The sequence below is a fragment of the Ostrinia nubilalis genome, chromosome 19 (assembly GCF_963855985.1).
Source record: "Ostrinia nubilalis chromosome 19, ilOstNubi1.1, whole genome shotgun sequence".
NCBI classification, from domain to species: Eukaryota; Metazoa; Arthropoda; class Insecta; order Lepidoptera; family Crambidae; genus Ostrinia; species Ostrinia nubilalis.
In genome coordinates, this window is record NC_087106.1 from 2,767,719 (window position 1) to 2,795,291 (window position 27,573).

Here is a 27,573-nt window from a genome sequence, read left to right on the forward strand (position 1 = left end):
CTTCTTGCATTGTATGTGGTCCCCTATAGGACTCTATGGCAATCAACTAAACTCAGAAACTAAAGTTGCAGTTTCGTCACTTTTAAGCTGGGTTGCACCATCTTACTTTGACTTTAACAAACGTCAAAAATCTGTCAAACTCCATACAAAATACATACACCGGTTATCGTTATAGTTAAATAAATAAATAAATAAATAAATATCCTTAGACATTTTACACTGCGCTTCTAGTCCCAAACTAAGCAAAGCTTGTACTATGGGTACTAGACAACGGATATAAACATACTTAAATACTTTTTTTTGTAAATACATACTTATTATACATAGAAAACACCCAGTCCAATACAAACAAATATGTTCATGCACACAAATGTTTGTACTGTGCGGGAATCGAACCCGCTACCTCCGGAATAGTAGTCCGTTTCGAACCACTTCACCAAACGGCCGAGTTACGGTTTAAGTTAGGCGGTGCAACTCAGCTTTAAAGTTTCACCGTGTGTAACTTATACCGGATGACTAATTCAAAGTCTATGCCCGAAATTCACCACTTCTCATACAATGTCAAACAGTAGATGTACTTTTGAAAGGCTAATATAATTGCAAATCGCAAATTCACATAAAATAAATAGTCCGAATTCGAATTCTGTTGTTGCAAAAATAATCCTGGATGCATCAATGATTGGTCCTTCGAGGCAGATTTTGACTTCATGCTAAATACGTAAATAAATCTTACGTAGTTTTAGTGAATCTAAAAAAAACTTGTTACATCAAAAATCCTCATCCAATTTATCTGTTTAATGTTTTAATTGAAAACAAACCCTTCTCAAGTGTCCTCACTTAATGGAGTCAATAACTGTTGGTAAAATTGCGGGTACTTCCGGTATAGAAAGAAAAAAGTACTTTTTCAGTACTTACTTATTTCAAGTAAGATTTTGACAAAAAATATTGATAAAGGAGTTTTAATCGACTAAGAATAGGTACATTTGACTAAATTCTTTTCTTTCTTTTGAACTTCTATACTGAAGTCTCAACACCAGTCGATACACAATAACAATAATCCGTTCAATACCATACGAAGCTCAGATTGTATGACCCGACTCATACAACAAACAGTCGTTACGTGTTAATCCGCCTCCTTTTAATTACGGAACGGGATCGTGCGCGTCACGCGTGCTGTTGATAGCCTGTGCCCTATCTCCATCTGGCGAACTGCTAACCACACACTTCGTGATTGTACGTGGTTCGTTACAGCGGGCTTTATAATGTAGGTACGCGGTCTGGACGAAGTCTGCGGTCTGTACGTGACCAACCGGCAAGATTTTTTTCGATAGGACTCAACGATATAGGTAGATAGGTCTACCTAAACAATTTTTCTGCCCGAATTTTCAATTCAGTAAATTAAATTGCTACAAGATTAAAAACGTCAGAAATTCATGACCCCCAAAATAATTTCACGTTTGTTAATCTTTCTGTAATTAAAACAGTGTTCAACTAGGGTGTAACTTTTTATTAATAAGGGGGTAAGTGTTTAGTTTTTTTTCTACGACAACCCAAGCCTTACGGTGTCTTTGAGGTATTGTCACCTCTATTTTCCGTATTTCTTTGCCTAATGAAATGGAAGCCAAAATTCAGCGTGCGTTTCATGTCGCACCGTGTAAATCACAATAGATCCAAGCGTGAGATTGCATTTATTTTTCCACGAACGAAATACAAATCTGCATTTTCGACGACCGTGCAACACCTGATATGATTTTACGACGACGTCGGCGTCGTGAGGTGTAAGGTTTCCTTTTGCGGATCATTTGGCGCCCTATCTGATGTTATGTCAATTTAATATAACGATTTTTCAAGATGCCCCGTAATAGTGGACGATAAACGTGAAAAATGAACATAGAAATAACGTTTACCTATTGGGAATCATATTCGTAACTATCACCATATTCGTTGATGTGTTTTGATAAATATTTACTCAGCAGCCGAATCATGCCTTTGAAGAAGGAAAGATGCGATATTTTTTGGGGTTTTCCTGTAGTTCCCATATAAAAAGGTGTTGTGTTTAGGCACCAAAATGTGCCTGTATCTTTTCTTTTCCAAAACGACCCCAAACCCCAAAAATTTTGCGTGATTTTACTATTCCGTCTTGAACTCAGTTCTTGAATGGGACACTAAGAGACTTTCCTAGTTGTGTTTATATCCAAATAATTATGCCATCTATTTGCAGATCCTCTCCAAAGGAACTAAATTCAAACATACCTTCTTTATAACGAGGAATAATCCAACCACTCTACAAGGTCACAAATTAATTAAACAAACAAACCCTCGTAACACATACCCTCTCATTTCTGCAGTGGGTAACAATTACCTCGTCTATTTTTGGCTCCAGTTCACAAATTGTCGACTTAACACTTCAGGACCGTTGGCAGGTAAAGCACTTCACGATAGCATTTTAAACCGTTTTCAATGGATTCTGATCGTAGATACGGCAGGGTTGGATAGATCACTATCGTCTCCTGCACACAGTTAGCTAGTTACTTTGCTATTATAGGGTTACCTTGCTGATTTAATGTTGATTGTATTATAATGGCAGATCGAGCTAAACACTGTGGATATTATTATTTACTACACAACGTAGAAAAATAAGAAATATTATGACTTCAAAAAAAATACCGCGCCAGGTGAGAATTAAACCCACGATCTTTTGCATGCTGGATGCTGCACTGACTTCTGAGTTACGGATTTTTTTTGTGATTTATTTGTGCATTCGAGCAGATGGATCACGTGATGATACACAGAGTATTCATATTACAAGCATTGAGATATACCTAATGTACTACGCTAGTAATATTAAGGACTTCAATGATTATAAGCTCATATAAATTACCATTAGGTACATAAGTTACTTCTCAAGAAATTTAATCAACAATACGCTCAACTCACCACACAGAAGCAGGCAATTTACAAATACAAAAGTTTGAACGGCACAATTAATTGGACTTACTGCCATAAAGCGATCTCTTTCAAACAACGAGATGCTAAAGTTTGTACGGCACAAGCCCTCTTTTGGGTTAATATACAAAAACAACAAAGAATCTCGGTAAATCCTACCTGGCCATATTTCTTGCCGACCTTATTAAACTTTGAATGATCTTGTGGATTATTCGGTCAATTACACCAGCTATTTACATAAAAGTTGGAAAAAATCCCTGAAATTCGGACAAATAAGAAAATAAAATAAAGGCATAAATAAAAAGCACTGACTCCGCGGAGTTAAAGTAGTTTAGTTATTTCAGTTATATTCAAATACAAAACTAGGCTTAGCAGAAGAACTAAAATTGACTTTATTTTTTCTAAGAAATACTTATTGAGTAGACTGTAAGCTTGGCGTCAATTAGTTTATAGGCTGACTGGCCCATTTTTGTCGTACCTAGTGATTACTGTCAGAATTAGTAATACGCATTTGGTTGAAATTAATATTTATTGTATGTACTTGACTTAAAAAAAATATTTTATGCTAAAGACACACGAAAACTTTCTCAGCCTCGGTTGGGAATTGAACCCACGAAATTTCGTCTACCGGACGACTAAGAACTTACACTTTTCATACTGAACATTCTACTTCTAAGCAAATTCACTTTAAAAACTAGCATGTCATTAGTCGCTGTAAAATTCTACTGCAACCAATTTGGAGCAGCCTTTATAAAATTGGCGCTGTTAACTTTGTGCATCATGCTTTTAGTATTATTGCGAGAAAAACAGAAAAAAGCGAGCGAAGTCGGGAGCGAGGCCATAATTCAATTCTAATTAGCGACACGTTTGTAGCAGTAGTTTTTAATTCGCCCACCAGCATTTAGCTAACAATACAAATGAAAATAGTTAGGGCTGTCTAGTCTGGAGTGAAAAAAGCACCGTGGCTCTTTTTATAGCGGAACACTGTAACGAAACGATACAGCCCTGTTGAATTTGGGCTCGTTTGATTTGTATTGATTAAGTACTCTGGTCTTAGACGATCATCTGGTCTCATCACTGGACATCAATCTGATCATAGAAGGAAAATGCATTTTTGCGATCTTGCAATGTCTTGATGACTTATAAAATTTTCTTCGCCGTTCGTTCTTTCCTTGATATTGTTTCTATAAAATGTAATGACATCCGAAATTTAAACGACAATATTTTAAAATGAGTGAAAAAGTTGTTAAAACCATTTTGCATCAAATGCCGCAAGTAGCCAACCCTAGCAAAGCAACAGGGTCACATAATGCTCTTTTGTGCGGAGTTAATTTAAAATTCTAATTTATGTTGGTGAATGCACAAAAAATTCGTCGTGAGCAAATTGTTGGCGGTACAAAAGTAGTAGGTAACAAGCTCCACTTTGCTTATTTGTAGGTACTGGAGGGACTATTCCCACCTCTTGGTCCCACCACTACAATAAAAACTTGACCGCCAATAAAAACGGAAAGGGAAGGTTAACTGTCTTCAAAGTTATCAATCAAAGGACACCAAAGTGTAGCTTGGAGTCCACTTTGATCACCTTAGTGATCAAATACCGATGATCAAAGTGAAATAGACCTTTTTTTGTCAGGAAATGCATGAAATTGCATACCCACTGGCCCGGGGGAACCAGTGGGTTATGTGAGGCCTACTCACTAAAACCTGACGGTGTCAATACTCAATACTCAATACTCAATTCTTTATTGCATCCATAATGTTACAGAGGTGGTATGTATGGTTTTATAAGATACAATTATGGACCCTGTCGGGCACGGCATTCTAAAAGAGGGGAAGAATTTATAAATATTTCATTAATTCAATTGTCCTCCCGAAGTCTTTGGGACGGAGCTGCGAGTTGTTGTCCGAGCTAGACGGCCTAGACATTCTTTCGCGGCTCCGTCCCAGACTGTGGCTCGCTCTGTTTGAGCGAAAGTGGTGGAATAGACCTTATTTATCACAGAAATGAAACAAATTCATTATTGACCCATCCGTGGACAGCAAGTATCACGTTATTACGCAAAGGGGAAGTCTGAAAGTCGTGAATCGCGTGCTCATTAACTTTTTATGCTGTTTACATCGCAACAAGTGTGGCGAATTGTTATTAAGCAGTAATGACCCTTAACAGCTCGGATTTTACTGCTAATGGACTCGCGTTTTAAAGCTCATTTCATATTTAAACGTCAGCAATACTTATTAATTTCTTTCTTTCATCCTGGAATAGACTAGACTTAACTCTAGCTAGATAGAGCCCTACAAATGAACAGACACATAAACGTACGCGTAAAAAAATGTATGCTCAATGTCGTGAACAATATGGTGTAATTTAGCTTGTTTCAAGAGTCGAGCACCATTTTGTTGACAAACGTCAGTGATCGTACTGCGCCGAAGCCATAGGGCTGACTTCGGTTAAATGATGTGTGACGTGAGGTGCCAAACTGCGGAAAATGGCGGAGGAAATTACATGAATAAGCATGAATTATATTTTGTTTCTATTACTATGCAGGCAGTTAAAAAATACTGCACAGTATTAATATACCACCGTTTTTACATATAGTTTATTGTCTTTACAATGCAAATGAGTGAAGAATACACGTGCAATACGTGCATGCGTCAATACTCGCTGGTAAGGTAGGTATCTCAGGAGGGGTAGTCGCGCGTGTTTTGTCTTCGATGAAAACTCGCGGAGATGAACAGGCCTGCTCTAGTACTAGTAGTTTGAATAAGTCTGCTATGACCTCAACTCGGAAAGGAATCAACAGTCACCACCGTATCGCCTTTTGCGATCTGTCATCACCTTTAGCGCGCTGTCAACCGCGAAGCGAGGCGTTTACGTTACGGTGCGGATAAGTGTGCGTTGCAATATGAAGTTTCATACAAAGAATACTGACCGCCTCGAGTTGATACGGTTACAATCCCTTTACAGGTTGATAAGTGTGTTACGTGCTTTATGAGTTATCAAAAAGCGACTCTACACAGATTTTGTATGGCATCAGTACCTAATAGTAGTTCACCAACTCAATTAACTAACTTTTAATGATTTTGGAGCAAATTAAAACTGGTCTTTCAAGTGTATTAAAGGAAGTTGTCTTGGAAATATTACTTCAAGGTGTAGTAGCATAATATGGTGTGAACTCTTCAATTACAGTTCATTAGCACTCGTCCCAAAATACTTAAAATGTCCTCGCAAGCCAAACCACATAATTGTCGGAGTCGCCCGAGCATGTTGTGTGTTGCGGCCAGAAGGGCCCAGGTTCAATTACGCGTAAAACGATTGCGAGACAACTACCACAATGGCGATAGGGGCAGAAACACTATAATGTTATCTTATAAACTAGCGGCCGCCCGCGACTTCGTACGCGTGGATCCCGTTTTACCCCCTTAGGGACGGAGTTTCGTAAAATCCTTTCTTAGCGGATGCCTACGTCATAACATCTACCTGCATGCCAAATTTCAGCCCGATCCGTCTAGTGGTTTGGGCTGTGCGTTGATAGATCCCTATATTAGTCAGTCACCTTTGAGTTATATTTAGAAGAAGATACTCATACATACCTACTACTAGCGGCCCGCCCGCGACTTCATATGCGTGGACCCCGTTTTACCTCCTTAGGGGTTGAATTTTGTAAAATCCCGTCATAGTGAGCACCTACCTACCTACGTTCTAAAAGGAACCCCTATGCAAAATTTGAGACTCCTACCACTTGTAGTTTCCGAGATTTCATGATGAGTGAGTGAATCAGTGACCTTTCGCTTTTATAGATATATGTAATATAGATATTATATGACAAAGGTGGGTAAGTTTCTTCCGCCACTCTTCTCAGCACCGGTGTTGTCCCGAAGTGGTAGTAGGCCAAGCTATACTTGGGACGTGTTTTTATTTTAAACTGAAACAACAGCAACAAGATCAATTCCTAAGAATCTTTTTCTCAGTAAACCTTTGTTTCAAACAGTAAATGTGGGACGTTTAATAAAATGTAGATTTTTTAAAATTGGCTACTTTTTTGAACTTTTAATCTAAACCCAGTTACAGTGTCATAGATTTTGCAAAGTAAAATATTTGTTAATTTTATGTGTTGATACTTAAAATTTTAGGAGATCCAATATGTAAAATAAAATGAACACATGTTTTACTCTGTGACAGACGGAACCTTTCATCAACGCAAGGGCTTTTAGCACAGACTAAATAAAAGTTATTTCTGTTTCATTTACATCTAGCAAAAAATCACCAAGGTTTCTTTTTCCATATCTATTGTAGCCGAAACATTTTACCAGCTGAGAGCTTTCGCCTGTTTTGAACTTTTACTGTTAATTACTACTTGTCATCGTAATGGATTACTACTAACCATAATGTAACTAAACCTTCAAACTACTGATCCTTGTCTACTAACTTTTAACTCATTATAGTTACTTTCTGACTTATTTTGTGTGTGAATTCACGCTCGTATGAGTTTTGGATTCTTCATTTATAAGCAAGCTGAAATGGCAATGGGCAGGGCATATAGCACGCAGAACTGACGGCCGATAGGGCAGCAAGGCTCTAAAGTGAAGGCCACGTATCACAAAGCGCAGCGTGGGACGTCCACCCGCAAGGTGGACCGAAGGCCTCATAAAGGTAGCAGAAAAGTGCTGAATGCAGGCCTCTACCAACCGGTCAATCTAGAGATCATTGCGGGAGATCTATGTTCGTTCAGCATCTATGTCATCACCATTTCAGCCACAGGAGACGTCCTGTGGCATGATGATGACAAGATTTAATGTGTCACAGAAAGTTTTCTACTTCTTTCGTTCAATTAAATCTATAATGTCGTTCGTTTGTTCTCTGTAGCTGTGCCTTAAATAAATAAATTGCTGGACAAAGGCTAACCCATAGATTTCCGCAACAACCGATCCTACGCTATCCGAATCCAGGTGATTCTCACAGCCTTCATGAGATCGTCAGTTCACCGAGGAGCTTATCTACGTTTTCCGGTCCGTTCTTGTTCTTTATTTAGTGGCAAAGACATTACGGAAGTCCTCATCGCTTGTAACATGTGTTTTGTTTATAAAATATTGATTTATCGATAAAATAAAATCAAACTGAATATCTATTCTTTTTTATCCACAACGAGGAAGCTCTTGGCCTGTATCTCACCTGATGGTAAGTGACGATCAGGCCGAAGGTGGAAGCGAGCTTCACCCGGAATCCTCAACCACGGAGGAACTGGCTATCTTACCTCTAACTGCCGGAACACAATTATTAATAAAATCAAACTTAACCTCATGTTGAGTTGAAAACTTATTGAATATTGTTGGTGTAACTTTATATCGATCGATTCGACTCCAATTAGCGTGTATCACAATAACCCAACATATTGTATTGTCAATTTGTTTCAATACGAACTTTCGAACAGTGCTTTTCAACAAAACGTGTTTTGCACCTTCTATAGAAAGCTCGATCGTAACAATACATTTATAGAAGTTCTGAGAAACATATTATTCATACTACATACTTAGTTTATAATAGTTATTTTATGGTGTTGATATTCGTGGGTAGATGTTACGCGTTCATTAAAAGTTAGAATACCGATCGTAGTTAATTATATTTGATGGTTCTAATAATATCTTGAATTGTTTTGTGCATAGTTTTTGGGTACAGGCATAGACAAATTAATGTGATATTTTACGGCTTCGCAACCATTATAGTTGTATAACTTAACTTAGTGCCTGAGACGTATGGGAGCGATACGTGAGGGGTGGCATTGACATTATAACGTGATAGAGCATGGCACCAAATGGTTAGTCGTGTAATATTACACTCGGCGCTGGCTCGCCAGTTCCTTTGCTTGAACTTGGCTTGACACGCTGCCGCGTGTCTAGATATACAGGGTGTTAGGTAAATGGGTATATGAGCCGACACTAGCCCATGTTAACATGGTCATATAAATGGTATGGTGAAGTCAGAAAATTGATATCTTCATTTTAATTATTTTAATTTTCATACAAATCGGATTTTATAAAATTTATTTTGTATGAAAATTAAAAAAAAATAAAATCATGATATCAAATTTCTGACTTCACCATACCATTTATATGCCTATGTTAACATGGGCTAGTGTCGGCTCATATACCCATTTACCTAACACCCTGTAGATCGGAAGGAGATCTTATGTGTCGATGATGTTTGACGTTACAACACTCCCATGCCGCTCCCCATACCTCAGGCCAGTGTTGGCACTAATCAATTAATTTTTTAATCAATTAATTAATTTGATTAATTTTAATCATGATTAAATTAATCCTGATTAAAATAATCATGATTAAAAAAATAATCATAATCATGATTAATTTGTTAATCATTAATCAATAATCATTTACTTCTCCCCTATCGTCAGCCAGCCCGCTTAACTTCTTTCTTGACCCTAGAAGGAATTTGCGATAAGTGTTTTGAGTAGTGAAAATTGACGCAGTTTTTTGGGAAAACGACAGTACAACTCCAGATCCCCCCTTTGCTAGACATTTTATAAGTCGCGGGTACCTTTTCATACACTCCCAACCCTTTTCTTATGAAAATAGTAGATAGTTAATCAAATAATCAAATTAACGATTAATGATTATGATTAATTAATCTTAATCAAAATTTTTGATTAATGATTAATTAATCATAATCAAAAAAATTTGATTATGATTTTAATCATTAATTTTTAATCATTAATCAGATTAACTTTTAGCCAACACTGCCTCAGGCACAGACTGTGTCAAGCCTAGACCTATAGCAACTGGTTGCTAAACTCGGTAATAAGCATGCGGACCACAGTTCCATCGGTCGCGGGCGCGTTGCAAATACACCTACGCCAAAATTAACCAGCAATAACTTTATTGTAACTAAGCACTTTGGAAACATCGCAAACCCACTCGATTGTACTCGTAGTCTATCGAGAGCACTTGTGTTAACATCTAAAACCAATCTGTGGTTCGCGATAGCCTGATAAACTTCTATTTCACCTTATCTACCAGATACCATAGGTATGAACTAGGACCTAGATATTAAGAACTCTTACTGATAAAATTGTACACTAATCTACTTAAAGTATGCCTACCTATTTAATAACAGGTTGTTACGTAGGTTTGCGTTTCGTCAGTTTATAATTGCCCGACTGTACAATTGATGAGTGAAGAGGAAGTGATTAAATCTATTTATATGATATCAAGTTCAGGACACCTGTACATACCTATTATATTATTTTCCCTCACACTACGTAACGTTCTTAGAATTAAGATATTTTTATTCCTACACAAATAAAAAGAAATTCCATTTATAGGATCATACGAGAGATATTTTCAGGAATGCCTTTTTAGCACTCAATTTTATTGTGTCTGAAAGAAGCACGAAAGCCATACATTTCAATAGACTCATTCCAAAAGAAACCCACGACACGTATTGAATTAAAAAAACAAGAAGCTATTGAAAAGTAGCAGCTCACATATTTCAATATAACTTCGTGAAATACCATGTCGGTATACAAACCGCGATTGAATTTTAAATGAGGGTTCGCGGGTCGCGTCTCCATGTAAGATCCAAAGCACACGATGCGTTGCGGGGCGGTACGAGTGCGACGCCGAAGCGGTGTCGCTGCGTCGTCTTACATAGAATAGACTAAGAGCTAGTGAACGCCAGACCTACGCACAGTGTGTTATGGGACGGTATAAACGGACATTCTCATTGATTTGATGAAACGTATACAGCTCAGTTATACAAACATGATAGTAAAACTCCCGTTTGAAAATTCCACGTAGTTTTCGCGGTATAAAAATTCAAAGTTACCTATTTATTTACTTCAAAATTATGCAAAAATATTCTCACTCGTTAACTAATAACCTTTAATTCAGAATTGTTATAATACTTCATAGAGATCTTAAAACTACACGTAATAAGCGTATTAAGTGCTTCGTGAACGCATTCAGTTAATTAGGAAAAATGATTTTAGTGATTTTTGTTTTTATTTTTTTTCTCAATTATACCTTAATATATGCAAACATTTTTAATTGCAAGATATAGTCTGATATTTAATCTAATTGTATTAATAAAATCAGCTTTAAACTCCGTGATATATTTGAGAAAAAACATAAAACGTCTTAATAAAATTTTTACGCGTCTAGGATCGACAATTTTGGAAGGAATAATTCATGTCTAAAAAGTTTCAAATCCCGCCTGTTATGTGCACAGTGTTGAAGGTTCTAAAAAGTCACATTCACATTGTTTTTAACCGACTTCAAAAAAAGGAGGAGGTTCTAAAGTCGAGTCTTTTTTCTTTTTTAACACTCTTATATTAACTTAAGTTGTATGTAAGTAACTAACTAAAAAAGTATGTAAACAAATCTAGGAAGTCAAATTTAGCCTACCTTTAATAATTATCTCATCGATTTGAAACCTATGTAAATCGAATGTCAATACAATAATTTGGTACAATCGAGCTGATGATATTTAAACATCCAAAAGAAATATTGCTATTAAAAAGTGATGGGAAATTTACAATTCTATATTTCGCATATTTTCAATTTGATTTTCCTCAAATATATCACGGAATTTAAGGCTGATTTTTTTTATACAATTAGATTAAATATCAGACTATATCTTGCAATTAAAAATGTTTGCATATATTAAGGTATAATTGAGAAAAAAAATAAAAACAAAAATCACTAAAATCATTTTTCCTAATTAACTGAATGCGTTTACGAAGCACTTAATACGCTTATTACGTGTAGTTTTAAGAGCTCTATGAAGTATTATAACAATTATGAATTAAATGTTATTAGTTAACGAGTGAGAATATTTTTGCATAATTTTGAAGTAAAAAAATAGGTAATTTTGAATTTTTATACCGCGAAAACTACGTGGAATTTTCAAACGGGAGTTTTACTATCATGTTTGTATAACTGAGCTGTATACGTTTCATCAAATCAATGAGAATGTCCGTTTATACCGTCCCATAACACACTGTGCTACGTCATTTTATAAATTATATAAAAATCAGCTTTTATGCTATAACGTAAACCTAACTTTTACGGTGGCTTTTTTCTGTATATTCAATACTTACGTTAAACCATAAAATCTTATTTTTATGTATAATATTTGAGCAATGATTAGAAGTTGTTTCCACATCAGCCAGACAGTTTTGAAAGTTCCAACTCCTTGCCAGACAGTTTTTTTAGGATAGCTGCCAAAGCCACGATGACCCAAACTTCATGATTCCCCAACATTCTATCCTATATTGGGAGCATACGCTGGCAAACTTTCAGCTTTTATAAAATAACGTAGGTCTGGCGTTCACCAGCTCTTAATCTAGAAGTTTCTGTAACGGCCACACGAGCGGTGAGACTCCGCGTCGCGCGATACGACGAAATCTTTGCGGTGCGACGCCCAACGCATCGTGTGCTTTGGTCCTGCCCTGCATAAGACGAGCTTTTGTTGTTGAAAATTACACCTTACCCGATAGTTAATAGAGTCTATGTGAGGTGAAGCTTTTACACTTGTATGCGGTGAAATCACTCGGAAGTCGCGACAAACAGCAGATGTGGAATATGACGTTTTTAAAGGGAATAAAATGGCAAATTATTGAGATGGAATGTTTACGCAGAGTCTTGGGAGAAACTAGGAACTTTCGTACTAGATTATGGTGTCTGAAGTCACATAAATATTTATAACTATGTATTTTAAAAAGTCTGTTAACCCCTGAAAAAGAGGCTAACAATAGTGACTGAGTTTCTTGCGTTGCTTCTTCTCAGCACTTGGCCATTTATTGTCCCGAAGCAGTGGTAGGATTAATACTGGGAGGTGTAAAAGTGATTTTTAAAAGCCTACTTGCTTATATAAATGAGTTTGGAGTTTTATAATAAAAAAAACTTTCTTTCTATTACGGTCTTATGTTTTCATAAGACTGTAGCGTTACGCACGCGCTGTGACACTATTTTCTTATTCTGAACAGGTACTAGTATTTGAGAAGTCTTTGGGAGAAACGGTTACTCCGAAGGAATGAGTTATAAGGCAGAGGCTTAACTCCTTCTTCTCTGCAGTCATATAAATCTATGTGAAGAATCGAATTGGACCAAATACAGTAGGCGTACTTAAATCTATGCAAAAGTTTGAATACCACCGTTGCATAATACCTACAATACAAACTAGTAGAAATAAAACCACATAAAATAGAGGGACGAATAGAATTTAAGACCCACTAAAAGAAGTTGTTCTGAGAATTTCAAAGAATTTTTCCAGCTTATTTCCTTTAATGAAAATGTCTTAAAACATTTTCGTATTTGTGCATTTAAATCCAGTACGAAATTTCGAGGAAACTGTATTGATGGAAAAAATAAAGAAAGACCGAGATTGGAAAAGGTAGCGTAGGAGACAAATTTAATTACATAAATTGAGTAACCAGCCAATGATGTAAGAATTTAAAAGACCGAGTCGCGTTGGAAAATATTACAGTCACTCTTTATGAAAAGACTTGATCACAATCTAATGAAGTGTGAAATCTAATGAAAGAAGTGTAACATTAACTTTGGACTCCAATAAGATATTATAATGAATGTCAAAATGGTGACCGCCAGGTGGCTTAGTTTACATACCAGACTACTATGTACGAAAAGGCGAGGATTCGATATTATACTGATAGTTACTAAAACATAAAATTAACTATCAGTATCTACAAGTATTTACATGGTGTTCGTTATACATTACCTACCTGCCTATTAGATTTATCTTAATGAAAATCATGCCAAGTAGGTAGGTACCTAACTCGCGTCCCCTAACTAACAACGATTTGTGTATATAAATCATTTTATTTTTCTCGCTGAGTTTTTAAAAACGTTTGCTTGTAAGCATTTCGCACTAATTTCACAAATTGCTGGAACGGTGAGCAAAAAAGAATGACGTTATAATAAGCCCCATTAACGGTCAAGCATGAAACAGGTAGCGCTTATTTCTGCAGTACTTAGCGTAACTAAGAGAAATTCAGTAAGTAGGTACCTAGCTCTTGTAGCAGAATAACGAAAACAAATCTGTACTAGGTCGGTACCTCAACGTACGTAGTGACTTTCTCGGCTTCTAGGTACATTATGAATGTAGCGCAGCACTATTGGTGGTGTAAAAGGGATTAAAAAATACCCGTTGCACCACCAGTGGTGCAGGCCGGTGGTGCAACAGGTACAAAAGGGCCAAATGTTGGTCTCGAAGCGCTGGTAGGGTAAAAAGATAATGAGACATGTAGAGGCTCCTTAAGAGCAAACTACTTGACGATTTGTAAGTAGGATTTAAATAGTCTATAAAAATAAAGAAATTTTGACATTGACTTTGACATAGGTTCGATTCCTAAGTAAGTATAATAATTTACCTACTTAAACAGGTTGTCCCAAAAAAATATCTACCTCTGGGCTTCGGCTTGACACTACTTTTTGTGACACCCTGTTTAGTGGTAAATTATTTTGTATACCTACCTAAGTATTGGTCTCGATTTGGTTAGGAGTTACGACATTTAATTGCAGGTATATTAACCTGATTAACAAAAAAAAAGAATCTTTTCGGAGACATTTTCAACGGTTCATTAAGTAATCGTTTGTGTTTTATTATTAGTTACCTTAACTTAAAAATTAATATTTGCGGTGTTGAAATTACAAGTGAATCCCTCCAAGTTAATAAGCGAGTTAATAAGTTAATAAGAAGTGGGTTCACTGCAATAATTTTATATACCTAGTGCATTCACAGCAGTGCACTTTTTATAATGCAATTGAGCTAGAGGGGTTAACGATAATATCAGACATTTGAAAATTAAATTAAAATTGAAAATTCTTTATTTCAGACAATTTTAAAAGTCCATATTAAGCGGGTTCGAAATAAACATAAACAAAAACAACAACAAATTAAAATTCGAAAAATGTACCCTGTGCAGAGATGGACCATCAAGGCCCCGTGATTTTGTGCACAAATTATTAAAAACCTACGTAAGTTTTCTTTAAAAATACAAGGGTACCAACATAATTGGACTTTAATAATAAAATGATACAAGATTTAAATTAGTTTCAGGTTACCAAAATAACTTGTCAAGGTATTGAATTTCTGTTTCCCTGAGCTGATGTTTAATTAATTTAATATGCATGTAGTTCGGTTCCGGTTTTGTCCAGTTCAGATTGGTTCTATTTGATAGCCTAACTAATCCAAAATTCGATTAATGGAGGAACCTGTTCTAAGAAAGTTATTATTAACTAGCTGGCATGACGAACTGTAAATGTATGTTATCTTATAAGAGCATCATACTATGATGGTCCAATGTGGTTCAAAACTTCAAACCCGCGATGGTAGACGTTATTCGGTCCATGTAAGTTACTCGTACTAACCATAGCTACAAGACGTGCAAATTAATATTTAACATTAAAATCTTCTGAGAATATATTCTCACGATGTATATTTATCACGTGACTAAATATAAGTAGTTAGTATTATATAAGGGCTAATACTCTTAAACACTAAAATCCTGAAATAAATCTAATCTACACATAAATCTGCTTGTACAAACAATGATTAAGATGGTATCTTTGATATTACCATATTAAAGAAAGTAATTTTTAAAAATAGCCATTTCTCTAGGCCTCGGTCTCTAATTAAATGATGGATATCAAAACCATAAAGTTTATTTATTACCAAAGTTCTGGGGTTGTTGACATTTTGTATACAAAATCGACAGAAACAAAGATTGAACTGTTTCAGTATTGGCACATGGGGGTTAAATAAGTATAAAATTTCTGTGGAGACTACAAAACATTTTATGCCGTATTGTTTAATAAAAATTATTTCCTTTTGGTGCTTTAATAATAATAAAATTCTATGTGATTAACCACGCAGACGGATCCATTCAAAAAGCTATACTTAAATAACTGATAAACGGAGCTAATCCCTGATCCCAGCTCTTTTTCCCACAACTGCAATTCCTCAATGAAACCCATCTAGTGAATGTTGATAAAGCAAAAAAACAAGACATATAAAACTCGTCTGCTTTACCTACGTCTTGTCAGCTGATCTAATTACAATACATTCGGAATGAGAATAAGTAGAAATAACAAGTTTATATCAAACTAGCAACCCGCCCCTGCTTCGCACGGGTGCTAAGTATTACATAAACCTTCATCTTGAATCACTCTATCTATTTAAAAAAAAACGCATCAAATCCGTTGCGTAGTTTTAAAGATCTAAGCATACGGGACAGACAGCGGAAAGCGACTTTGTTTTATACTAGGTACTAGCTTTCCGCCCGCGGCTTCGCCCGCGTGGAATTTTGTCTGTCACAGAAAAACTTTATCGCGCGCGTCCCTGTTTCAAAAACCGGGATAAAAACTATCCTATGTTCTTTCCCGGGACTCAAACTATCTCTATGCCAAATTTCATCAAAATCGGTTGCGAGGTTTAAGCGGGAAAGCGTAACAGACAGACAGACAGACAGAGTTACTTTCGCATTTATAATATTAGTTGGGATACAGGGTGTAACAGGGGGGGTGGATCATCGTAAGTCAAACGATGGGGGACTTCAATACCTATCGATATAACCCCCATGTATGTTCCGCGATTTTCAATGGTTCCAAAGTTATTGAGATTTTTGTGTTTAAGTAAAAAGCCGGAATTCAGTATAAAAGTCTTCATTGTAGCTTAACTACTGGACCTGCTTGCATGATTTTTTTTCTAGAAGTAGTTCAATAGTGGGTCTTAATAATCACGATACCGATTCGTAAAAAAAGAATAAAAAAAAATTATGTAAAATTTTCTTTGTTTAAAAATTCAAGTACTTTTTTTCACTAGAGGCCTTGAAAGTTGTTAAAAATAATTCAAAGTTGTTAAAAATCATGCAAGCAGGTCCAGTAGTTAAGCTACAGTGAAGACTTTTATACTGAATTCCGGCTTTTTACTTAAATTTCACAAAAATCTCAATAACTTTGGAACCATTGAACATCGCGGAACATATATGGGGGTTATATCGATAGGTATTGAAGTCCCCCATCGTTTGACTTACGATGATCCACCCCCCCCTGTTACACCCTGTATAGTGACATCATCTGTCCGCAGCTGTGTCTGTGAAATTCGTTCTATAAACTTCTCCTAGGTTAAATCAAATAGGAAAAATAGATAGGATTTAAGCTAAAAGATTATAGGTTAGGTACTCAAATATTCTATCGAATTCTCGCTGAGTAGGAATCTAGAAAAGTAAGTAAATAAGCATATCAAAATAAGAACAACTTAATACCTGAAAAGAGCCAGAATAAATTTTGTATCCATAATATTCGATTTATGAATACCGAGTCGGGTACTTACCCGACTTTAGCTTTGTAGGTACATGCTGGAACATTTTTCCTAAAAAAATACGGAATCCTAAAAACGCTCAATCCGAATAAAACTACGTAATACCTAACAGAAAGGTACACTTCTAGGTAAACCTTACCTAACGTAACCGATTGTAAAGACATCACTTTCTTGAATATTTAGAAAAGGGTTTTTATCAAAGGATATACCTAGCCTAATCCTGGCTTATTACATTCTTAGTAAAAGTCCTCGAAATAGTAAAGATATTTGCTTATTTTCATGCGACGTAGAGGCTTTTTTGTACTTAGTTTATGTTACGAAATGACTATTATAGAAAAATGCCTTTGTGATTTGCCTTAATAGGTCACAACAATAGCTAAGAGAGCTCGTAGACGAGCGCCATTACTTACGAGGGGTGTTCATATAGTAATGAGAATGAGATATTTCTAGCCATCTCAAAAATCTGAAAAAACATTGAACAGGTGAATTTATTTAAGTTCATCAAATTAAAACCCATCATATTCTCTAGATCTGAGTCTCAGCTACGTTAATAGCTCTTTTTTCGATTTAAAAAGTAGTTCAGGGACTTGATATTTGAGGAATTGTCGAGGCAATGTCCTTTTTAAGCCTTTTTGGAGAGTCAAGAAAATCATCCGACTGGTCGTGGTCAGATGAATGTAATTCATAAACGCAATGGTGAACTTAAATGAATTTTTTACCAGTTTCTAGTGAAGAATTATATTAAGCTACCTGCCCAATTTTTTTCAGATTTTTGTGATGGCTAGAAATATTCCATTGTTTACTTTCTGAACACCCCTCATATGTCGGCTAGCTACTGCTTGCGATAGTGGTAGTCGAGGGCGACGGTCAGCGCCTTTTACTGTCATGGCTGACATCTAGAGAGAAAATCTAGAATTGAAGTTTTTTCACATTAAAAATAACAACTGTTTTCTTCTTCTTGTTATGTCCGCATCAAACCTAGTGTCAGCCCAAAAGTCCGCTACAAGAGTGGCTATGTCAGTAGCCTTCATTAAAGTCTTTCTGCGTGCAGTTGTTTGGACACGCAGGGCACGACATCATGTGCTTCGTCGACTGGGGAACAAAACAACACTTGCACTCCAAGTTTGAGCCATCCAAGAATCCCCATTTGAACAGATTGTCCTTACTGCGGCCAACCAGCGTCCGAAGTCTATTTAAAGACTTCCAGATAACCTGTTTTGGTGAGCCGTCATATACCTAAGTAGGTACGTGGTAAATACCTGTGTTTCGTACCGAAATATATTTATTAGTTTCTTAATTTTAGTTTAAGATAAAACAACACAAACTGGAAGGAATTTGCTCTTTTTCTTAATTGCATTTTTTAATCACAAACTGGCAACATTCTTTCCAATCCTATGGAGCTAGGCTCGCGATTGCGATTGCGACGCCCCCCAGTGACGCAAGAGTTTTGAGTTCGGAAGGACGCCCGTGCGCAACAGCGGTGTGTTCTTTAATTCGGCAACCACATAAGCGTTTGTCAATTTCCAAAATCAAGTGAATCTAATGAGTGCGGGATCCAGCCCCTATGGAACTATGGTCTTTCTCATCAATATGTGCTAATACTTCACAAACAAACTGCATTTCGGAGATACGCCGGGCCCGGCTGAGCACGCGGCTGGCACTGTGGAAAAGAGGTTTGTTCGCCGTTTGTTTTGAAAATTTAGTATAGCTAACATATTATTTGTTGGTCCTACGACCCGGATTTTCATTTTCCTTCCAATTGTGTAGTTTTATCGTAACTTTAGCGTACATACGTACCACATTTTTCATTCCACGTGCGACCATCTTTGTAACGCAAAATGGCGCAATCGAAAGTGGAAAATGATTCCAAGACCTCATTAGATTCCAATAGCGAGAGTAGTAGTTCATGTGTTCAGGATATTTTCGAGCGAGATTTAATTTTAGACGATTTAAAGAGAACATTACAGTTTGCAACTACAGATATTCAAAAATTTATTTCACGTACCAAAGATTTGTCAGCTCTTCAAAGAAAGTTTAGCAAATTGCAAACTAAAGTCGAAAAGTCTCTCATTAAATCTAAATCATTCAATAAAGAGGAACAAATCAAAATTAGAAACGACTTCGACGATTCATATTATGCAATTGTCACTCAAGTAGATAAATTAAAACAATGTCAGGAGCAAAGCAGACGAATGAGTCGTCCCTTTGCTAATTCAGAATTTTCTAGTAATGCTAAATTACCTACTTTGCCTTTGCCCAGTTTCTCTGGCGAAAGCACAGAATGGAATTCATATTTCGATTTGTTTTGTTCTCTCGTTCACCACAATATTGCCTACACGGATGCGGAAAAGTTTAGGTATTTGCTTCTTACGTTAAAAAATGAACCATTCAACCTTATAAAGTCCATTCCAATCACTGATGCTAATTATTTCGTAGCAATACAAATATTAACTTCACGTTATGAAAACAAAAGAATCATAGCTTCGAATCATCTTGATAAAATACTCAACATTCCATCTTGTAACGTAAAATCAACGAGTGATTTACGTAACTTATTAAATACATTCCAAGAAAACATTAAACCTCTTGAAGTAATGAAGTTTCCCACCAGTGAATGGAGTTTCGTTTTGTTACACATTTTACTACGTAAAATTCCCGCATCTGTTCGTAAGCAATTCGAGTTATCATTGTGTTCACCTTCAGACATTCCAGAGGTCAACACATTCATTTCATTTTTAGAGCGTGAACTTGTCGCTGAGGAGTTTTCTAACGATAACTTCGGGCAGTCGAGTAAAATTATTAACAATAAAGGCGGTAGATTTGGCTCACAGTCTAGCTCGCGAGCGGCGCCCCCTAGCGGCAATATGGCCGCCGGTCATCGACAAGCCTTCGCGGCGAACTTCGCGCCGCAATCCTCTGACGTGTCAGGCAATACTCAGCCTAATCGACATAGCGATAAGACACATTGTTTGTTATGTGATGCTCAACATACGTTGACGAAATGTTCTAAGTTCTTGAATCTTTCAATAAAAGATCGATTTTCTTTTATTAAAAACAAAAGTGTTTTTTACAATTGTTTACATCTCGGCCATAACGTGAGCCAATGTAAATCCAATTTTTCGTGTAGGAATTGTCAGAAGCGCCATCACACATTAATTCATTTTGACAATAATGTAAACAAAGCGTTCGATCCGAGTAGCGGTACTAATCAGTCCGTCCCGCTCCCGCTCACGGCGGAGTGTAATAATGTTGTCTCTGTTTCTACGACTGATGCCCAGCTGACTTTAACGTCAACTCGAGATAAGGAAAACGATTCTATTGTGCGTACGAGTACGGTGTTATTGTCTACGGCACTTGTCGATGTTTATATTGATGATCACAAGTTATCAACCGTGCGCTGTTTAATTGATACGGGCAGCCAGGCTACTTTCATTTCGGAAGCGTGTGCACAACGTTTAGGTATTTCACGTAGACGTGTGAACGTTCCGCAAGTTTATGGAATAAACAATAACAAACCGGTTTACCCTAAGGGAGTAGCTTCTCTCTTCATAGCGCCTAGAAATCAATCGCAACCTTCGATTCATGTTGATGCATTGATTTTGCCCAAATTAATTACAACACAAATGCCTACTTGTCAATTACCTTATACAGGTTGGTCTCATATTCAAAACTTAACTTTAGCTGATCCGAGTTTTCATACACCACAACCAGTGGAAATGCTTTTAGGTGCTGACATTATTCCTCAAATTTTATTGCATAACACAATCACGGGTCTACCAGGTTCACCAATTGCTATGAATAGTATTTTTGGTTATTTATTGTTGGGTAAACTCGATTTGAATTCATCGACTGAGGTTTCTCTTCCGGTCCAGGTGTGTCACAGCTCTGTTAACGACGACTTTGACCTCCAGCGATTTTGGGAATTAGAAACAATTTCTGAACAAAAGTCTCTCACTCCTGATGAACTTTTGTGTCAATCTTTTTTTGAAAACACGCATACGCGTAATGAGTGTGGGCGATACGTGGTCGCTCTTCCCTTCAAACCGGACGCACCGCCCCTCGGCGAGTCGAGGGATATTGCTATTTCTAGATTTCGTAAATTAGAGTACAAACTCGAGCGCAATTCGCAGCTCAAACATGATTATCACGCGTGCCTCCAGGAGTACTTAGAGCTCGGCCACATGGAGCCCGTCGATAGTCCAGCAGCTGCAGGTGGTAACTATTATATACCGCACCACGCCGTGGTCAAAGAATCTAGTGAAACCACCAAAACCAGGGTAGTTTACGACGCAGGCTCTAAGACTACAAACGGTTTTTCTCTAAACGACAATTTGTTGATTGGTCCAAAGCTTCATTTAGATATTGTTGATGTGTTATTAAAATTTCGCATTCATTTAATTGCTTTCACAGCTGATATCAAACAAATGTATCGTAACATTATGATTCGTGAATCGGATAGGGATTTTCAGCGTATAGTGTGGCGCACCTCGCCCGAGGAGCCCCTACGCGATTACAGACTTTGCACTGTGACCTTTGGAGTTAGCTCATCGCCCTATCTTGCTCTTCGCACCATTCAGCAGCTCGCTCATGACGAGGCCGCACGCTTCCCGCGCGCATCGCAGGTCCTCATGCGCGACGTATTTGTAGACGATGTCGTATCGGGTGAAAGTGATGAGTCACGGGCTCTCGCCCTACAACAAGAGTTGATAGGTATTTGTCAATCCGCAGGTTTTGAGTTGCACAAGTGGCATAGTAATTCTCCCGCCTTACTTCTCGGTTCTCAGCCGACAGTTTCTCATGGTGAGCGGTGCGAAAGTGTGCCCTTCGCACACATGGAGAATGACTCATCCACTAAGGTCCTAGGTATGCAGTGGGACCCTAACTTAGATACTTTTGGTTTCAGTGTGAAAAGTTACTCTGAAAAATGTACAAAGAGGTCCATTCTTTCAGAAATTGCACGTATTTACGACCCTCTCGGTCTTTTATCTCCAGTGACTTTATTTGCAAAACATTTAATTCAATTATTGTGGATTTCTTCTGTGGACTGGGACAAAACCCCACCACAAGACATAGTCGATTCGTGGGCTAGCTTTACAATTCAGCTTCCACTATTATCTAAAATTAGCTTTCCGCGTCATGTTTTCCCTCAAAATTGTAAATTACAGCTTCACGGCTTTTCAGACGCCTCCGAAAAGGCATACGCAGCATGTGTTTATCTCCGCGCGCAGCGCGAGGATGGTAGTGTGTGCGTGTCCTTATTGTTAGCGAAAACACGCGTCGCGCCTACGCGTCGCGTATCTATTCCCCGTCTCGAACTGATGGGAGGTGTTTTGTTATCACAACTTATTAAAAAGGTGTTACAAAATTATAGTGATAAAATACAAAGTGATCAAATTTATACTTGGTCGGATTCAAGTATTGTTTTAGCATGGTTGCGTTCACCGCCCCATGAATGGAAAACATTTGTTTCAAACCGTACTACGGAGATATTGAATATTGTCCCCGCGGATTGCTGGCGGCACGTCCCGTCGGCCGACAACCCCGCGGACGCTGCTTCGCGCGGCATGTTACCTGCTGCTTTCTTGCACCATGAGATGTGGTTTCATGGGCCTCGCTGGTTGAGCGAGGATGAAAGTATGTGGCCTGTTCCAAAGCCTGTTCTTCCTACTGATGAAGAAAAGCGTAATGTTGTGTTGTGTTCGAGTACTTCTACTCCAAACGAGGACGTAGAAATGATTTCACGTTTTTCTTCACTCGGTAGACTTGTTCGTGTTACGGCTTTGATATTTCGTTTCTATCACAAGTGTAGAAAGGTCAATATTTCTAGTTCAAAACACATTACTGTGTCAGAGTACAATTTCGCTTTGAATCGACTTATACGAGTTGTTCAACATTCAGTTTTCAATGATGATATTTTGAAGATTTGTAATGGGCAATCACCATCAAATCAATTGAAACGTCTTAATCCTTTTATAGATTCAAACAAGTTGCTTCGCGTTGGCGTTAGAATTCATAAATCGCTTTTATCTTTTGAGTCAAAACATCAATTGATTTTACCTAAAAAACATCCTTTAACTTATTTACTAATTGACTTTATTCACGTTTCAAACTTGCACAGTGGGGCTCAAAGCACCCAATATACACTTTTACAAAAGTATTGGATATTATCAAGTCGTGACGTCATCCGCCAACGCATTCATCGATGCGTCCGTTGCGTTCGTGCGCGCCCCGCGCACACGCAGCCGTCAATGGGTTTGTTGCCCGCAGCTCGCTTGCGACCGGCCAGACCATTCATAAAAACTTCGGTAGATTTCGCAGGTCCATTTTACGTTCGGGCAAATAAGGTTCGTAACGCTAAAATAGTTAAATGTTATGTAGCAGTTTTCGTATGTATGAGTGTTAAGGCTATTCATTTAGAGATCGTTTCGGAGCTTTCCACAGAAGCGTTTTTAGCTACACTTAGGCGTTTTGTTTCGCGACGCGGTTTGTGTACGGATATTTATTCAGACTGTGGAAAGAATTTCGTGGGATGCAATAGGTATCTTACGGAATTGTATAGTTTCTTGCGCAATGACGTAGTACAAACTACGCTCAATTCAAAAGTTCTTGGTCAAGGCATCACTTGGCATTTTCAACCCCCATACGCTAGTCATTTTGGTGGACTATTCGAAGCGGGTGTTAAAAGCTTTAAGCATCATTTTCATCGTGTGGTCGGCACACGAACTTTGACATATGACGAGATGCATACGCTCTTATGTCAAATAGAGGCGATTCTCAATTCGCGCCCACTTTGTGTTTTAAGTGCAGACTCAAGGGATCCTCTCCCTTTGACTCCATCACATTTTTTAATAGGTGAGCCCTTAACGTCAATTCCTGACATTTCTTTAGTGGATGAGAATCCTAGCCGCTTAGTAAGATGGCGTCTCATCCAACAGTCCACTCAACATTTTTGGAAGAGATGGAGTCTTGAGTATTTACATCATATTCAACAAGCAACCAAGTGGTTTAGTAATCGCGGTGCCCCGATACCTGAGGGCATGATTGTGGTGTTACGCGAAGACAACGTTCCTCCCTTGCAGTGGAGACTTGCGCGTGTTCACGCCTTACACCCAGGTCCTGACGGGATCTGTCGGGTCGTTACTTTACAAATTGGACAGTCGTTCTTCAAACGAGCTGTAGTTAAGATTTGTCCTCTTCCTGTTGAGTAGGGAGTAGGTACGTTTTGCATCTAAGTAAAGCTAGAGTAGTTTTAGGTTTATAGTTAGGTTTCACTCTACAAATAGCTTAGATACTTGTAAGTTTCTTATCATAGGTTTTGTCTTGTTAAAAGATACTCGGTACTTTTAAGGTGAGCGGTATGTTTCGTACCGAAATATATTTATTAGTTTCTTAATTTTAGTTTAAGATAAAACAACACAAACTGGAAGGAATTTGCTCTTTTTCTTAATTGCATTTTTTAATCACAAACTGGCAACATTCTTTCCAATCCTATGGAGCTAGGCTCGCGATTGCGATTGCGACGCCCCCCAGTGACGCAAGAGTTTTGAGTTCGGAAGGACGCCCGTGCGCAACAGCGGTGTGTTCTTTAATTCGGCAACCACATAAGCGTTTGTCAATTTCCAAAATCAAGTGAATCTAATGAGTGCGGGATCCAGCCCCTATGGAACTATGGTCTTTCTCATCAATATGTGCTAATACTTCACAAACAAACTGCATTTCGGAGATACGCCGGGCCCGGCTGAGCACGCGGCTGGCACTGTGGAAAAGAGGTTTGTTCGCCGTTTGTTTTGAAAATTTAGTATAGCTAACAACCTGCCAAGTATAATAAACTATTTGGTAAAACCTCCACACTCAAGCGACGTGTAAACGCGACATCATTCAGCGTATAAAGTGTAAGCCGCCTTTATGACCAAATCGCCTTTTTCCGTGTATTTCGTGCATTTTACTGTTTTTTTAGGACAGACCCAATCCGCTTACTTCCGCCGTTTTGCGAGGAAATATTATCGGATAACGGTCCTGTTCGATATTTTCGCTATGGATAATAGTTTATGGCCATTCTTTATTGTTTTAAACCTCTTATACAGTTTGTCTATAAAGTCGTGACATAAAATGAGGGCGCTTTTTTTCTTCATGTAGCAACCCTATACAATTTGACCAAATGAGTTTGATACTAGGGCAATTTAGTTAAGAGTAGATTTTTCTATCCTTAGATATCTTTTGACTGATAAATAAACTTGTCATTTTGACATATTTTCCATACTAAAACTGTCAATGTGCCAATCTTATTCTTCAGTTAAAAGTTATCCGACGATTGAAAAATCAGCCCTTAACCAATTTAGACGACGATTTTTTTTTCTGTTTTAATACAATAGGTACCTATGCTTATGAAAGGTTTTACCAAGCATTTTTATTGCATCAGCATAATAAAAAACGCATCATACATATTTAATAAGGACATTTATTAATCACTTTCATCATCGGATTCCAAATATTCGATGTTAAGAAAAGTTTCGTTGCCACCTTCATAAGTAACGCTGACATCACTCACATCATCTTCACTGTTGCTATTATCGCCTAAGCAAATAACCAATTGTCTTGGTACAGGTCCATAACTATAATGGAAGGCTCATGAAGATTTGGTATTAGTTTTTCTTTAATCCACTTCGTAAAGTTATGCGCATTCATTTCTGAATGGTAGTCTTCCAAATTATTTCTGTCAGTGAATATGAGGAGGCAGTTTGAAACAAACCCCTTTTCGCTTCCAGCATGGACTATGATGTAACGCTTTCCTTTGAAAATGTCTTTTGTTTGATGTTTAGAGATTGCGAACATTTTGTGACCTGGTGGAAAAATAAATAGATTCTTGTTAGTGAAAATTTTATAAAATTATACATCCATACTAATATTATTAAGAAGAAAGATTTCATTGTTGGTTTGTTTGGATGGGGGTTTAAGGGGGTATAAGAGGGAGGGGGAGGGTGTAATTGGCTTTGAAACTACTGGACCGATTTGAAAAAATATTTCATCATTACAATCTAAAAAAAACTGCTTAACATAGGCTATATTAATATTATATAGGTTACCATATATGAAGAATGAATATAGCTCACATCAAACAAAAAACATGCAAAAGATGAAAAAATTTATTTACCTACCTCTTTTTGTACCGTGTAAAAAAATTATATTTTTTGGCGCAGAGCACAAATATTAAAATTATCCATTTCTTTCTTTGGTTGGCCTTGCCTGTGTTTCCCAGGAATTCTAAATTTTCCATTATTCTGAAAACCTTCATTAACTATGCGCCTAACCGTACTCTCTGATTTTCCTGAAAAAAAAAGTTCAAATTTTAAAGGGATGGAAAGAATAACTACAAAACCTAACTAATATTATTTATTGTTAAATATTTACCAACAAGATATCATTTCACATGCACTCACATTATAATCTAGAGCTAAATCATAATCATAAAAAAATATTGCAACAAATTATTGTTTTTGTAGACAGACAACTTGATGTGAAAGTGATGTCATACAGTTATCAATGGCCAAAGCGAACGGGTAATATAGATATGAAGCAATTAATTCAAATTCAAAACTCGTAGAAAACTTGACTGAATTGATGTATCAAATGAAATGGTCGTACTACAATATATCCTACTTACAATGAAAATTTAACCTAAAAATGTCCTATGTAAACAATGCCTGTTTTGGTCACCAAATCGCAAAATGCAGTAAATTTGTTACTTTAGGTAGATTATAAACAAGCAGTAACACGATTACGTACCCGTCAAAGATGCTGTTCGCCCTTAAACATCATCCAAATCCCACAAAATTTGACCAGCTTGGTACTCCGCGGAACATTGCTGGAAAACTTTAAAAATCACTTTCCGCGTGGCACTCCAATTTACTTTACTCATTGTTTATACTTTTCTTCGTAGCTGAGTAATAATTTACTGGAGATTAGTCAAACAATAAAAACCACAAAATGAAAATCGTTCCACAACTTGTTCTCGATGACAGCTGATGTACATATGTTTGGTGAACTTTGGTGTTGCCAGACACATGAATAATGTTAGTTCCTCAAACATTCATGTCACGACTTTATAGACAGACTGTAGTGTTAGTGGTTCCTGAATTGGAAAGGGTGTTACGGGCTCGAAATCCTTATTGTTAAACAAAAAATATTACGAGAGTGGGATAATTTACAATAGTGATGGGCACAGAAAGTTGACTTTCAGCTGAACTAGGCTGAGTTTCACCACCAAACTTTGA

At 37.3% G+C, this 27,573-nt stretch overlaps 1 protein-coding gene and 1 long non-coding RNA gene across 2 annotated transcripts in view; one reads left to right on the forward strand and one right to left on the reverse strand.

Moving 5' to 3' along the window:
• Nucleotides 1–27,573, forward strand: part of LOC135081062 (helicostatins) — a 70,638-nt gene that overhangs the window by 39,595 nt on the left and 3,470 nt on the right. The gene's annotated exons all lie outside the window — the stretch shown is intronic.
• Nucleotides 25,741–27,410, reverse strand: LOC135081252 (uncharacterized). Its single transcript, XR_010259161.1, has 3 exons — nucleotides 27,086–27,410; nucleotides 26,458–26,627; nucleotides 25,741–26,142 (listed from the first exon to the last, which is right to left on the reverse strand). It is a non-coding gene; the product is annotated as an uncharacterized LOC135081252 (long non-coding RNA).